The following is a 16,622-nucleotide window of genomic DNA, read 5'->3' as shown; positions in this document are numbered from 1 at the left end:
TACTGAATCCACCATTCCTGAAAGGCTGGAAGTTTCCATTTTCATCAAATTTGGTGTAACCAGTCTCCGTGAAATGGTCATGCTTTTGGGAAACTCTTAATCTGAGGGCTTCTTCTGATCTCAGTAACCTTAACCAAAGTATTCTCTTGACACACTAAACCACCTCATCCCCGAGACCCTATAGCTCTGACTGGCCTTTGCCCTCTACACACTATCCCTTTTGTTTGCCTGTCTCCTTAGTCTTTGTTAACGACTAGGTGGGTCCCTTTTCTGACCCATTCAAGTCCACAGTAGCTTGCCTTCTTTATGTCTCATTTGTCAGCAAATAGAAATATTGGAAACAACCTGAATGTCTTACCATTAGAATGTGTTTAAATATATCATGGAATAACATGGAGTGACAAAATATGATGGTATAGAAAATTGCTTGGAAAAATATTTACATTATTTAGTTAAGCAAAAGAATTACAGAGGCCACAACTATGAATTTCTGCTTTAGGATGCAACTGGGAATTGCAGTGGAATAACGTGGTACAATTATTTATGCATGTAAGAATCTTTTTTTAAAGATAAAAAATAAGAAAATCTCAAATAAACAAAACACATAAGAATGTTTCATTTTAATGAAATGTTCACCAAAATGTTAACAAAAATCACCGCTTGGTGATTGAATGTGTTATTTTATAATCTAAAATGGTTTTTGTGTAAAATCTAGCTTCATGCAATCCAATAGAGAAAGGAAAATCTTTTTAACAAATGGTAGTGAAACAATTGGGCATCTACATGCAAAGAAATGAATCTAGACAATGACATATATTTTTCTCTTTCTTTCTTTCTTTTTTTTTCTTTCTTTCCTTTCTTTCCCTCCCTCCCTCCCTCTCTTCTTTCTTTCTTTCTTTCTTTCTTTCTCTTTCTTTCTTTCGCAGAGACAGAGTCTTATTTTATACTCTCAGTAGAGTGCCCTGGTGTCACACAGCTCGCAGCAACTTCAAATTCTTGGGCTTAAGCGATTCTCCTGCCTCAGCCTCCCAAGTAGCTGGGAATACAGGCGCCCACCACAATGCCTGGCTATTTTCTTGTTGCAGTTTGGCCGGGGCCGGGTTTGAACCCACCATCGGTATATGGGGCTGGCACTCTACCCACTGAGCCACAGGCGCTGCCTGACTTACATTTTTCATAAAATTAAACTCAAAGTGGATGAAGATCTCAATTTAAAATACAAAATTATAAAACCTCTAGAAGACAACATAGAAAAAAATCTAGGTGATCTTGGATTTTGTAATGATTTTTAGATACATACAACATCAAAAGCATAGTTTATAAAAGAAAAAAATTGACAAGTTGGACTTCATTAAAACTGAAAACATTGCTCTGTGAAAGGCACTGTTAAGGGAATGAAAAACTAGCCACGGACTGGGAGAAAATATTTGCAAAACATACATGTGATAAAGTACTTGTATCCAAGGTATGTAATGAATGGTTAAGACTCAAAGATAAAAAACTATAGGCACTTGGGCAGCGTCTGTGGCTCAGTCAGTAAGGCACGGGCCCCATATGCCGAGGGTGGCGGGTTCAAACCCAGCCCCGGCCAAACTGCAACCAAAAAATAGCCGGGCGTTGTGGCGGGCGCCTATAGTCCCAGCTACTCGGGAGGCTGAGGCAAGAGAATCACTTAAGCCCAGGAGTTGGAGGTTGCTGTGAGCTGTGTGAGGCCACAGCACTCTACCAAGGGCCATAAAGTGAGACTCTGTCTCTACAAAAAAAAAAAAAAAAACTATAGGCACTTACAGCCAAGGAGGAGATGCAGATGGCACATGAGCTTATGAAAGGACACTCAGCATCAAATGTCAATTGATAGGGTGGCGCCTGTGGCTCAGTGGGTAAGGCACCGGCCCCATATACTGAGGGTGGCAAGTTTGAACCTGGCCCCAGCTGAACTGCAACAAAAAAATAGCCAGGCATTGTGGTGGGTGCCTGTGGTCCCAGCTACTTGGGAGGCTGAGACAGGAGAATTTCCTAAGCCCAAGAGTTGGAGGTTGCTGTGAGCTGTGACGCTACGGTACTCTACCGAGGGCAATAAAGTGATACTCTGTCTCTAAAAAAAAAAAAAAAAAAGTCAATAGATAATTGCAAATTAAAACAACAATAGGGGCCAGTGTGGAGACTCACAATCCTAGCATTCTGGGAGAGTGAAGCAGGTGGATTGCTTGAGCTCAGGAGTTTGAAACCAGCTTAAGAGTGGGACCTCATCTCTACTAAAAATAGAAAAACTAGCCAGGCATAGTGGTGCATGCCTGTAGTCCTAGCTACTCGGGAGGATTTAATTCCTCCTAATTTTATTAATATGTAGGTAGGTTCGCGTATCCACCACTACAATCAAGGTAGAGAACAGTTCCATCACTACAAAGATTCCTTGAGTTCCCCTTGTACAAGCACACTCACCTCCCTACCTCACCTTGTCCTGAACCCTTGAAAGCCAACAGTCTTTCCTCCTTTTCTATCATTTTGAAATTTCAAGAATGTTATAAAACTAGAATTAAATAGAATGCAACTTTTGGGGACTGGCTTTTTTCACTCAACATATTCTTTCAGATTCAGCCAAATACCAAGTTCCATGTATTAGTAGTTCATTACTTTTTATCACGGAGTATTAGTCCCTGGCATGAAAAGAGTACTGCTTTTTTAGTATTTATTTTTATTTCAGATTAATATGAAGGTACAAATGATTAGGCTACATTGCTTGCATTTCTAAGGTAAAGTTCAAGTTGTGGTTGAGCTCTTCACCCACGGCATGTGCTGTATACCCTACAATGTGCACATTACCAATCTCCCTTCTTCCTTCTCTTCCCCCCCCAACTTGAATATAATTATGTTTTTCTCTCCTGCAAATGTGAAGGTGTTGGCTTCCTATTAGTGTTGAGCACATTGGATTGGATACTTGCTTTTCCATTATTATGATGCTTTACTGAGATGAATGTGATTCAGCTCCATACAGGTTAATACAAAAGATGTAAAGTTTCCATATTTTTTATGGCTGAATAGTAGTCCATGGAGTACGTATACCACAGTTGATTAATCCATTCATGGGTTGATGGATGGTTGAGTTGATTCTACATCTTGGCGATTGTGAATTGAGCTGAAATACACATTCTAGTGTGAATGTCCTTGTGGTAAAATGATTTTTTTTCTCCTGGGTAGATACCTAGCATTGGGATTGCAGGATCAAATGGAAGGTCAACATTTAGTTCTTTGAAAATTCTCTATACTTCTTTCCATAGAGACTGTATTAGTTTGCAATCCCACCAGCAGTATAAAAGTATTCCCTTGTCTCCACATCCAGGCCAGCGTCTGCAGCGTGGAGGTATTATGATGTGGGCTGTTCTCACTGGGGTTAGGTGATATCTCAGGGTGGTTTTAGTTTGCTTTTCCCTGATGATTAGGGATGATGAGTATTTTTTCATGTGTTTGTTAGCCATTCATCTGTGGTCTTCAAGAAGATTCTGTTCAAGTCTCTTGGCCACTTATAAATGGGATTGTTTGCTCTTGGAGTACTGTTTTTTAACCATTTACCCATTGAAGAATGTCTAGCTAGTCTGAGGCTTCTATCAATGTACACATACAGATTTCATGTGACTATATTTGCTTTTTCCTCCAACATTTCATTATAAAACGTTTCAAATATACAGTAAGTTTGAAAAAAAGTCAGTGAACAATTATACACCTACCACCTAGATTCTACCATTTTTTAAAATCAATAGATTTTATTATTTAAAGCAATTTTAGGTTTAGAGAAAATTTGACCAGATAACAGGTTGATTTCCCGCACATCCCTTTTCCCGTGTACACTGTGTCCCCTGTTATCATCATCTTGCATTAGTATGGCATGTTTGGCATAACTGATGAATCAGTGTTGATACATTATTGACTAAAGTCCATAGTTCACTCTTTGTGTTGTACGGTTCTATAGGTTTTACCAGATTCATAATGTCATGTATTCACTTTTATAGTATAATGCAGAATATTTTAAACACCCTAAAAATTCTCTGTGCTCTGCCTATTCCTCTCTCCCTTCTTCCTTCCCTCACTGAGGCCTGGCAACCACTGATCTTTCACTGTTTGTATAGTTTTGCCTTTTCCAAAATGTCTATATTTGGAATCATACACTATGCACCCTTTTCAGACTAGTTCCCTCAATTAGAAATATACAGTTAAGGTTCTTCTGTGTCTTCTGTGGCTTGGTCGCTCATACATTTTTTATTGTTATAGAATATTTCATTGTATGGATGTACCACAATTTGTTTATCTACTCAACTGTTGAAGGACATCTCGGTGACTTCCAGTTTGGGATAATTATAAATAAAGCTCCTATAAACACTGGTGGCCCTTTTCTTGTGTAGACTTAGGTTTTCAATGCACCTGGGTAGATTCCTGCAGGCATAATTGCTGCATCTTATGGTAGACCAGGTTTGGCTTGTAAAAAACTACCAAACTGTGTTCCAGAGTGACTGTGCCAGTTTGTATCATCACTATCAAAGAGTGGAAATGCCTGTTGTTTCACAGCTTCATCAGCTTTGACGTTGTCATTGTTTTGGATTTTAACGACTCTGATAGGTGTGTAGAAGAATCTCGCTGCTCTTTTAATCTATAATTCCTTAGTGACATTTGATGTTGATAATCTTTTCATATGCTTTTTTACCATCTGTCTATCTTCTTTGGTGAGATGTCTGTTTATATGTTTTCCCCATTTTTATTTATTTATTTTTATTATGGAGTCTTAAGAGTTCTATATCTTGGATACAAATCTTTTACAGGTTTATGTTTTGCAGACATTTTCTCCCACTATATGGTTTGTCTTTCATTCTCTTAATAGCATCTTTGACAGAGCAGAGGTTTTTAAAATTATAAAGTCCAACTTACCATTTTTTTCCTTCCATGGATTGCACTTTTGATGTTATATCTAAAAAGTCATCACCTAATCCAAGGTCACTTAGATTTTCTTATAGATGTATTATAGTTTTGCATTTGGGTCATACATATGTCTTAAGTTAATTTTTGAAAGTTGTAAAGTCTGTGTCTAGATTTTTTGTGTGTACGAGTGTTCAATTGTTCCAGGAGCATTTATTGAAAACACTATCATTTTCCCATTAAATTGCCTCTGCTCCCTTGTGGAAGATCATTTGACTATGCTGGTGTAGGTTTATTTCTTGCCTCTCTATTCTGTTCCCTTGATTGATTTGCCTATTTTTTCTCTAATATTACATGTCTTTATCCTATAGATGCTCTTTTAGTAGTGGAAGTTGTTTTTTAACCCTAATTTGCAAGAGTTGTAAATAGTGAATGGCTATTAAGTCATAATTTTTTTTAAAATTTTTTTTCCAAACCAATCATATAATTTATTTCTTTAATCTGTTGATGTGGTAGGTTACACTGAATGAATTTTGAGTATTGAACTAGATTTGCATACCTAGAATAAATCCCACTTGGTTATAGTATATAATTTTGGTTCTACATTGTTGGATTCAGTTTGCTAATGTTTTGTTGATGATTTTGTGTTTTAGTCCATGAGACATATTGGTCTACAGTTTTTGTTCTTGTGATAGCTTAGCATCAGGGTCATGCTGGTCTCATAAAATGACTTGAGAAATGTTCTCTTGCATTTTCTAGAACAGATTTTATAAAATTGATGATAATTATTTTTTAAGTGTTTGATAAAACTTCCAATGAAACCATCAGGGATTGGAGATTTCTTTATTGGGAACTCTTTAATTACAAATTCAATTTCTTTAATGATTATAGGGTTATCCAGATTGTCTAGTTCATGTTGATTGATTTTGGGTAGTTTGTTGTTTTAAATGAACTGGCCTGTTTTTTCTAAGTTGTAGAATTTATGAGCCTAAAATTATTTCTAGTATTTGCTTGTTCTTTTTTATGTACTTATAAACGGTGATAAATGCTATGAATAAAATAAAAACAGGGATTATCGGGAAAGGCTTCTCTTTGAGGAGGTGATATGTGAGCTAACAATGGAAGGAGCCAGCTGTGGAGAACAGATTAGAGAAAGATCATTCTAGGCAGAGGGAGAAGGCAGTGCAAAGGCCAGAGGAAGGGACAAGCTTGGCATGTTTGAGAAGAAAAAAATGGCTGTAATAGAGATAGCAGCATGGAGTCAAATCTGGAAAAATAGGCAGAATCCACAAAATGAAATCACTTTGGGAAGATGCTTGGAGGTGTTAATGGGGAAAAAATACCCAAACTCTGTAAAATAATTTAAAGAGGTTTATTCTGAGCTGAGTATGTATGACCGGCACAGAGTATAAGGCCTCAAGAGGTCCTAAGAAAACACGCCTGCCATAGCCAGGCTATAGTTTGGTTTTACACATAGATGGAGACAAGAATTGCATATAAGACCCTACATCAATTCACAGGAGGTATATATTTACTTGACCTGAAAAGGTGGGACATCTCAAGGACTGGGGGCTTATGGATTATAGATGGGTTTAAAGATTCTTTGATTTGTGATGATTAAATAAATGAAGCTTTATCTAAAGGCTTGGAATGTTTTAACTTAAGGTAAGCCTATCTGTTAATCAGAGACAAGCCACCAGACATTTACCAAAACTCCAGGGATCTGTTGAGTAAATTGAGCACCTGCAGGTGTGGTTTAAGCTTTACCTTTTATAGCTTTAGGCTTGTTAGTGAATTACAAAGGATGTCTCCAAGAAGTGGGTAGGGAGCATGACAAGGCACTTCTGACTTCCTTTCTCATGACCTGGAACTTTAGCTGTACGGTTGTTTTTCCTGGGGGCCCCTTGCCAAGAAGGAGTCCATTGTTGGGAGACCTAAGAATGAGAGGGGCTTAAGATTTTATTTTAGTTCTCATATGTTATGGTAGGTACCACGGGACAGCCTTGGATGGTTTTAAGCAGGAAAAATCATGCTTGGATTTTTCCTGCTTGAATTTATAGTTATAAAAGCTTCCTGTGGCTGTTGTGTGGAGAATAGGCTGTAGGCAAGCTGAGAATCAGGAAGACAAGTTACAAAGCGTTTGCAGTGTTCTCAGTAGGAGGGTGATGGTATGGATCCCGGGGCCAGGGCACCGATGGGGAGAAGGGGCAGGGTTTCAAGGGCCTACCTCTACCCCTGTTTGCCCTATGGGACTGAATTTCTCCTGCTAGGGACTGAGAACAACCTTCCTTTTTTGTTGAGCTTGCAGCCCAGTTACTTCTTTTTCAGGCCATCCAAGTCCACAACGTTTAAATAAAGTTCAGACCCACAAAAAACCATCGCAGCTATATTTTGGCTTTTCTTCTACAGTATTAATTACCCTTAACGTTGTTTTGTGCCAGCTTATGATTACCTACCTAAATTCAGAGGATTTCTTGAGAAGGCTTTGGCCATTTAGTCTGTCAGCGGTTCGGCCCATTGTTGCGAGTGCCGAGAGAAAACAAGGGTACAGTTTAATGTGCTACAGATGTCTGGGACAGTGACTCAGGCTCCTGGCAGAAATCCAAGGCAGGAAACCTGCTGTTGCAATTCGTATTCTCTGAGTCTGTGCCGGAAAACGGCTTCAGCTGTAATTGCAGAGTTTATAGTAATGTAAATGCAGCCAAACCCCCCAGTGAAGCCTCACAGATGTACATCATTAGGAGAGCTCTCAGCCTTGCTCACGTGCTGTTCAAAAGCAATTCATTTGCAATCAATTTCAAAGACTCCGTGGTTGGGAAGAATGTTCTTCCATATTGTCTAGCTCAGTTTAAAATCTGCCCTCCTGGCCTTTTGATAAAAGGTAATAACCAAACTGCTTGTGTTCAACAGAATGTGCTTATAAAAATAAAACAGGCATCAAGAAAAGAAGACTTAAAGTATCAATAACCGTTCAGAAACATGATACTGTTTTCCATTTGACCCAGTCGTCTGCAGCACTTCTCTTGTCCACCTATTTTATGACCAGGAAGGAGGCAGGCACTTGAGCTCCCAAGTCAGAAAGCTCTGGACACAGGTTTCAGAAGTGCTGCTCCCCCACCTCCCCAATATAAAGGTCCAAAATTTAAAAAACAAAAAAAGGTTTTAGTCTACTTTAATGTCTAAACTTTTAGAAACATAGAGGAGATTGTTAAATGTTCACTTACAATGTTAATTCCTTATTTAATTTATCAGGATCCCAGTGAGAAACAGAGGCACATTCAAACAACATGGTTTCTTTACAAAGGGAGTATTAATTAATTAAAGGCTCATTTGGGTGTAGAGGAAGCTGATGGGTAGTGTCACAAGCTGGGGCTAGTCGCAGCAGAAGCTGCACTGCTTTTCCCACCCCCTGGGCCCACTGGGATGGAGAGAAAGCAGCCTCAGCACGAACCTGGAAGTAAGGAAGAAAACTGTCCTAAGAAGAGTGAGGACCTCCAGCGAGAGGCTTAGCCTGGCTGAGGTGACCTCGCAAGGAAAGAGCCCAACCTCACTTTCCGCCTCTCCCCGCTCCGTGCTTCCTTGCTGAGCTCCCATTGGCTGAATCCAACCCAAGCTAGAGCCAGGCTGCTTCCCGCAGAGAAGGGAAGGAAGAGAAGGTTGAGAAGTGGATCTGGGTGCGCAAATTCATATACTTTGTATCTCTTATAATTGCAGAAGTCAAATATGACTTGAGTATTTTTTTTTTTTTTTTTTGTAGAGACGGAGTCTCACTGTACCGCCCTCGGTAGAGTGCCGTGGCGTCACACGGCTCACAGCAACCTCTAGCTCTTGGGCTTCAGCGATTCTCTTGCCTCAGCCTCCAGAGCAGCTGGGATTACAGGCGCCCGCCACAATGCCCGGCTATTTTTTTGTTGCAGTTTGGCCGGGGCTGGGTTTGAACCCGCCACCCTCCGCATATGGGGCCGGCACCCTACACACTGAGCCACAGGCGCCGCCGACTTGAGTATTTTTAATATGTTTTTTTTTTTGCACCCTCTGTATACACCGCTATATAACTACTGTTTTACTTTCATAAAATTATTTTAAAATATCATTTATAATTTTATTTTTTCCTTGCAATTGAGAAGTTATAGAAATCAAAAAGTAGGATGAAATATGCACTTGATTTTTTTTTTGCCTCTCTTTTTACCTATTCTGTCATTTTATCTTAATAGACATTTAAAATAGAATTAATTATGGTCACTTCAAAAATTTTATATCTTCTTCACATGGCACCTTGGTGATGGAGTATTCTATCATTTGAGAGGCTTTGTAATGATACGAATAGAAGGATAGTCTCTTTTATTTCAAGAATAAATATGTGGAGGGAAATAGTCTTTTGTGTAGCTGTATACTATGCTGAATCTATCTGGACCAAAGTTTCTTCATCTGTAGAATAAGAATAAATTAGTGTTTACGTCACACAATTATTGAGAAAAATTAATTGAGATAATATAATTAAATGCAATGTTGGGGACATTGTACATATTTGATTTCATCCAGCTTATGCTGATTATTTATAAAGTTCTAAATGACAGTAAGTAATACATTTCCTTAAAGAACCCTCTAGGGGCGGCGCCTGTGGCTCAGTGAGTAGGGCGCCGGCCCCATATGCCAAGGGTGGCGGGTTCAAACCCAGCCCCTGCCAAACTGCAACAACAAAAAAAATAGCCGGGCGTTGTGGCGGGCGCCTGTAGTCCCAGCTGCTCGGGAGGCTGAGGCAAGAGAATCGCATAAGCCCAAGAGTTAGAGGTTGCTGTGAGCCGTGTGACGCCACGGCACTCTACCCGAGGGCGGTACAGTGAGACTCTGTCTCTACAAAAAAAAAAAAAAGAACTACCCTCTAACTAATGATTACACTTTCCTTATTTAGGTTCAGAGGTACCACATTGATGGCATGGTTTGGAAATAGTGAATGCAAGCATTGTGGCTAAAAATGGTTGCTGTGGATAAATTTTAGCATTTCCTGTGTGAATTTCGGTAGCAGGCAGGCTACTTTCTGGACCATTACAGATAGTTTATGAAGGCCTGTTTATTCTCTGCCCGAATGGCACACCCACCCTTTTCCTTTTATAACTACACTATTGCTAAGGCTACTCCCACCTGTGATCTCTTTCCCTAACTTGAACCAAAGGACCTTCTGCTGCATTTTGAGCATCAACTTACCTTTGCCCTCTAGGTGGCGAAAGCGTAGAAGATTCAGCAGTTACCTACTATGATTGACAGTGTCCTTTGACTTAATTTTAATTTTTGCCTTTTGGTTTCATTTTACTTTCTTTTCTTTTTGTCTTTATGATGAAGGCAAAATGCAAAAACTAAGATAATCCATTGAGTTTGTCTAAACACATTTAAACTAATCAAAGCTTAAATATAAGCTCTTCTTAATACCCTGGCATTATTATATTTCTAAAATGCAGATCTCTTTTGTAATTCTTTATGCTGAAACTGATAAAAAGAGTTAATGTTTTCATAATTTACCTTAGTGTCCCATACACTGCATTTTAGGAAAAAAATCTTGGTAATAGGCAGATATCTTCTACATTCATAATTATACTTTAATATTTCCAAATGTTAAGAGGAAGAGAAAATATGTAGGTTAATCCTGTTCTACACATGGACGCATGCGCGTGCACACACACACAAGGTTATCAAGTTCTGAGTGAAGAGGGAGACTTTTCTCTTACATATACAAGATATATGTATGGGAAAAGATAACTCAGAGAGACCAAGGAGGAATCTCACACTTGCTGGATTTACTACAAGCTCTGTGCTGGGGATTGGAATCAAGGAATGGGAGAAACCTGTCTTGTTCCTATTTTTTGGCAAATGTGGACATCAGAGTATATGATGATAGAAAAAAAGAGAAAAACACAACTATAGGGCATCGCCTGTGGCTCAGTGAGTAGGGCGCCGGCCCCATATGCCGAGGGTGGCGGGTTCAAACCCAGCCCCAGCCAAACTGCAACAACAACAAAAAAAATAGCCGGGCGTTGTGGCGGGCGCCTGTAGTCCCAGCTGCTCGGGAGGCTGAGGCAAGAGGATCGGGTAAGCCCAAGAGTTAGAGGTTGATGTGAGCCATGTGACGCCACGGCACTCTACCCGAGAGCGGTACAGTGAGACTCTGTCTCTACAAAAAAAAGAAACCACAACTATAGCATGTGTTATAGACTTGCATATAACACATGCTATAGTTGTATGTGTGTGTGTACACTTTGAGACGATCATTGCACCATGATGCAGAATATCCAAAAGGACTTAAGTGGAAAGTCTAATGCCTATAAGGGCCAGACAAATAAATAAATGCAGGAAGCAGGCTAGCTGCTAGAAAATCATCAGCGTGCTGAATGGAAATAAGGCTTGCACTTGGTATTGACACCACAAACAGAAGTGGGCATGCGTGTGCATGGGAGTTGGACAAACAGATCCATAGCAATCTGGAGAGCCCTTGTCCCTTCTGATTATTAGTTTAAACAGCGTTCTAGAGCCAAACCATGTCTGCAACTTGAATCTGCCCCAGAGCCCATCAGTTAGTGACTTCTTGACCTCTGGTGAGGAGCAGCTCCTTGGTGGTCACTTATTCTAAATCCCTCCCTTGTTTTGCCCTAAAGAGCAATTTGACCCCCTAGTCGGGTTCCGTTTAGATCACATGCTCACTCCCTTGACTGGGTGTCCCTTATGAGACATCATGCTACATTCCTGCATATTTTTTCTTGTTTGTCCTATTTGTTTTCTAGACTGTCCTAAAGTGAACAGTTGTCCCTGATCTTTGTTAGTCTTACAGGAGGAAATACACTCAAAGGCCAGACTTCTGAGTGATCCACCCGATTGAACTTGGTCAATTTAACCCTCAGCATAGATAATCACCACGAGTACTTCTCTTTTATTTGTCGTGGGTCTTGCTGTTTTCATCTGCTTACTTCATCTGGTTTCAGGGGTAACAGGACGCTTGACACTCCGTGCCTAATGTGTTTGACAGTTTGAGTTCAAGTTGCAATATCATGTACTTCCAGTAGAGGGCAGCTGTGCATTTCAAATCAAGCGCGAGGGCCCTGCAGGGGGAATCAGCTTAGTTTGCTTTCCCCTAACGTTCCGAGAAGCAAGACTTCTTGGTTCTTTGTTGCTTTAAAAAATATTTAGGCCAGGTTTTCCTTAGATGAAGAAATTTTAAGTTGAATCATTAGCTTAGGGGGCAGCAGAGATCAAAGTTGGGAGCAGTGGGCAATAACACTGGGGAATATTATCTGAAATGACAAATTCCTAAGGGGTAAATGTGACATTTGGTTTTATTAATCTCAGACTGTTGTTAGAGTCATAGCATATGTAGGTCAGCATTCAAAGATTATCTAATATTCATGGATTTCATTCGTTCCATAATATTTGCTAAGAACCTGCTATGTGACAAGTAAAATTCTAGGCCCTAGGGATAGAGCAGTAACAAGACAAAGCCCATGCCTGCTGTCATGAATCTTAGTGCTAAGTGAGGGAGAGATAAAACAAGCAGCCAAAGAAGTGAACGATGCCCAACTCAGAGAGTGGTGACTGCTAAGATGATAGGATCAGCAGTGTGTGTGCTGGCCTCTTCGAACTTGCTGGTTCTGATGCAAGTAGTTCACGAGCTACATTTTGAGAGAACGCTAATTCTTCTGTTAGGATTCTGTGGTTGCAAGCAACAGAATTCAACTCCAGCTAACTGAAGTGAACAGGAAATTTATTGGAGGCAACAGAGCAGCTAAGGGAACAAAGGGACTGTTGAGCAACAAGATCCAAAGATGTCCCAGGCATCTAGGTTTGCAGAAACAATCTCTTTTTAAATTTTATTTTAATTTTAATAGAAAAATAATACTTGAACCCCTGATTTTGGCTTGACACTGTGTTGTTGTTGTTGTTGTTTTTTTTTTTGTAGAGACAGAGTCTCACTTTATGGCCCTCGGTAGAGTGCCATGGCCTCACACAGCTCACAGCAACCTCCAACTCCTGGGCTTAAGCGATTCTCTTGCCTCGGCTTCCCGAGTAGCTGGGAGACACTGTGTTTTAAGTGGCACATTCTAGGCTTGTTTGACATTTATGATCAATTGAAAAGGCTTTGCCCACACAGCCCTGGAGTGGAGGTTTGGAAATTATCCGGATGTTGGATCACAATGTGGACAAATCAATAGATGATTCAAGTCCTGAGCAGTCACACACCCGCCTGACTCACTGATGACTCTGATCCTCCTCTTCTAAGTTCCACTTTAAGCAAACTGTCCCCTCCATTTATAAAACTTACATTTACCATCATTCTGAGCTGTTAACACCTCTGCTAAGCAAATAAACCAGTCTGCCTAATGCTAGGGATGGTGATATGATAGGATTTCCTGCACAGGCATTTTCTTAGCATGAAGATTATCTAATTTTGTGTGAATTTCAATGCACACAAAAATGGTGCTGCCAGATTCTTGTTTTTCATTTGTTTGCCCTTCATACCTTGTGTTACTTTTAGACCAAGTGATGCTTTAAATGTGAAAGATTTATTTCCTCATGAGGCTGTATGTACGACAGGTAGGAACACAGATTCTGAAGTCAGTCTCCCTGTATTCAGATCCCAACTCCAAACCTTTTATGTATTAGTTGCAAGAGAACTTACGCAGGTTATTACATCTCTCTCAGCTTCCTCTTCCTCTTCTTTTATCTCTTCCTCTTCCATTAAACGAGCATTAACCATGATCACTACCTTATGTGCATATACACTGCATCAGTTTGTGACTGTCACAAAAGTGCTGCATGGCCCTAAACTCGAAGGATTGAAACAGTAATCATTGCTATTGCTCGCATAAATAAGGATCAGCTGGATTTCAGTGACCAAACTGAGCTTGGCTGGGCTGGTTCTGCTCCACCCTGCAGGATGGGGTTTGCTTTGCACTTCCTCTGTCTTTTTGGACCAGCAGAGTAGCAAAGATGCTCTTCTCATGGTGTTAGCAAAGGCAAACAAAGGGCCAGTGCAAGCACATGAGGCCAATTAAGATGTAGGCTCAGCACTTGCACACCATTATTTCTGCCACACCCTATGGACCAAAGCAATTCACATGGTCAAATTCAAAGTCAAATGCCCCTTTAATAGGAGGAACTGTAAAGTCACATGACACAGGGAGTGGATAAAGGGAGGAATGAAGAGCTGAGGCACATAGTGCAGAGGTTTATGGTGACAATTAAATATATTAATGTAGGTTATGTGCTTAAAAAGATGCCCCAGACATAGTAAATACTGAATCAGTATTGCTATTAACTTTATTCTTTTTAAAATGTCTTTGCAGTCTAGAAAACATTGCAGGAATGATCATTAGCACCTTGAGACAGAGTGAAGCCTGCTTCATCAGCTACTGACATGCATCTTTATAATCACCACCATCAATATGTGTGGAGCACCTTTATATCCACTGTCTAATGTGACTCTCAAAGCCAAGCTGATGAGTAGTTACGACTTTGGCTTTTACAGGCAAGGAATTAAAAACTCACAAATGAAGTGTGGCTTACCAAACTTGTGGGAATTGATTCTAGGATTTCAGCCAATGTTTGTGTGGCATCAAACCTGCTACAGTAACACCAGGACTGGTCTCTCCCAGACGCCCCAGAAGCCCACCTCATCCTCTTTCATTCAGATTTCCAGAGCTAGGATAACTGACACTGGCGATGGCTTCCTCAGTGACAGTTCCACATATTCACTGGTCCCACTTCCCATTCCATATTCGCCATTCAAGGCAATCCTTTAAAACTACAATTTGAGCATGGTACTCAGCTACATGGAATTCTAACTAACTTGCTACGACTTTGGGAAATACTAAAGGTTCTGGGCCTGTCCTACAAGGCTCTGATGTGTCCTGCCCGTATTTTCTTCTCATCCTCCATTCTCTCCTCTCTCCCCCACCTCCTGGTGTTACAGTCTCTTCACCCATTGTTCAGCCCCCTTTCCTGCCACAGGGCCTTTGCAAGTACCCTTCTCCAGCCCTGGGTCTCTTTCTCTCTCATTTCCTCCAGCTCTCCACCTAGTTAACTTTGACTCACTCCAAACTAGAAAACCCCTGCCTCAGGGAAGGCTGTCTTGACCTCCCCAAAGGTCAGATCCTCACTGCTCGCATTCTCTTCACATTGTCCACGAGACTTAACAACAATTGTTAAAACTGTGAGCCATGTTGGTATGCCATGATTATGAGTATTTTGGAAACTCACATCTACTGTTTTAGGGTCTTTACTATAGGTCTGATATGGCTCCTCTACCTGTGCTCTCTGTCCCTGTTTTGTCACCTTGTTAGTCCTAAGATGCCTTGTTCTTCTCCTCCACTTTACACATCACGATTTTTTTTCCTTTACTGTCTTTCACAGACGTCTATAAGCTCTGTGAACTTGGTCAATGATGGCCATGTTCCTTGTCTCCCTAGCAGCCAGCATAGAGCCTGGTAAGGAAATTCGACTAGAGCTAGTTCAACTAAATAACACTTGGGTTCATAAGACTTCAAGAATGTGTTAACCACGCTGATCTATTTGGTCTGTTTGGACAACCTCTATGCTGTTCCTTAGGCCTTTGTTCAAGAAGTCCATCAATAACATGGCTTTCATGAAACACTCATTATGTATTAGACACTATGCTAACTGTTTTACAAATGTCATCCCATTTAATCCTCATAATGATCCCATTAGGGTTCTGTTATCATTATCTCTATTACAGATGAATGAATAAAACTGAAGAGGCAGGTTGACAGTTTTCTCCATGTCAGTTGGCAGTGGTGTCTTCCCTGAATCCCAGGCCTGGGTCAGTGCCCTCCTCAGCTCTGTGTGCTCTCCAAGAGCTCGTCGTGTTTGTCATTGTCATCTTTGCTCCTTTCCCGTGAGACTAAGAGAGCCAAATGGTCTCCCATAACTTTCTAGTTCCCATATTTATGTTCCTGGAACATATTAGGTACTTATTAATGTTACTTATTAATGCTCCTTCCTCCTCCAAATCCCAAATTTCGTTTAACCCAAATACCAGGTCATGAGAGTCCGTCTTCTGCCTGCTAACCTGTCATTTATCAAACATGACTGAGTGAATGTGTGTGTGTGTGGGGGGAGCCCCCAGGATCCTAGACTGAGGTGACTTAACTATTAACCATGAATACGAATCACATGAGCACTTTATAAAATGCAAATTCCTGGGTCATATCCTTGAAATTCAGATTCAGTAAGTCTACTTGGGACCAAGGAATCTGCATTTTAATTAGCATCTATGGGGATTACGCTCACATTAATTAGTACTTGCCTATGCTTTAGATGGGACTAAATTTATTAGCACATTGCAACAGAGGTTTAGTGTAAAATCACAATGTGCTACCAAAAAGAAAAAGCGAACATTCTACTACTTGAGACACTTCCTAAAATTTCAGGTTGGCAACTGATAGCTCTCCCAGAGAAATGTCCTTTTCTATTTGAAGTCTGTGCTTCTTTTCTGCCTTTTCTTGCCACTGTGAGGTCACTTTGAACAGCACCCTGTGGTTCCAGGCTTTTGAAGCTTTCTTACTAAGGGGAAAGCTGACGGAAGCTCCATGATGTTCTGACTTGAGACAGGAAGTATCTTACAAACAGACCTGACTTCGAGTTCCTGATTATCTTTGTGATTTTAGTCAAATTTCTTAATCTCAGTCTCCATATTTGTAGGATGGGAATAATAA

At 40.4% G+C, this 16,622-nt stretch overlaps 1 protein-coding gene and 1 pseudogene across 1 annotated transcript in view; one reads left to right on the top strand and one right to left on the bottom strand.

Annotated features, from left to right (window-relative positions):
* LOC128592328 (amine oxidase [flavin-containing] B-like) overlaps positions 1-13,645 on the bottom strand; it is a 33,397-nt pseudogene extending 19,752 nt beyond the window's left edge.
* Positions 1-16,622, top strand: part of SYNPR (synaptoporin) — a 352,066-nt gene that overhangs the window by 52,641 nt on the left and 282,803 nt on the right. The window lies entirely within an intron of this gene.

This window comes from Nycticebus coucang, chromosome 8, assembly GCF_027406575.1.
Source record: "Nycticebus coucang isolate mNycCou1 chromosome 8, mNycCou1.pri, whole genome shotgun sequence".
Classification (NCBI taxonomy): domain Eukaryota; kingdom Metazoa; phylum Chordata; class Mammalia; order Primates; family Lorisidae; genus Nycticebus; species Nycticebus coucang.
The sequence above is the reverse complement of the archived record's forward strand: the minus strand, read 5'-3'. Positions and strand labels throughout refer to the sequence as shown.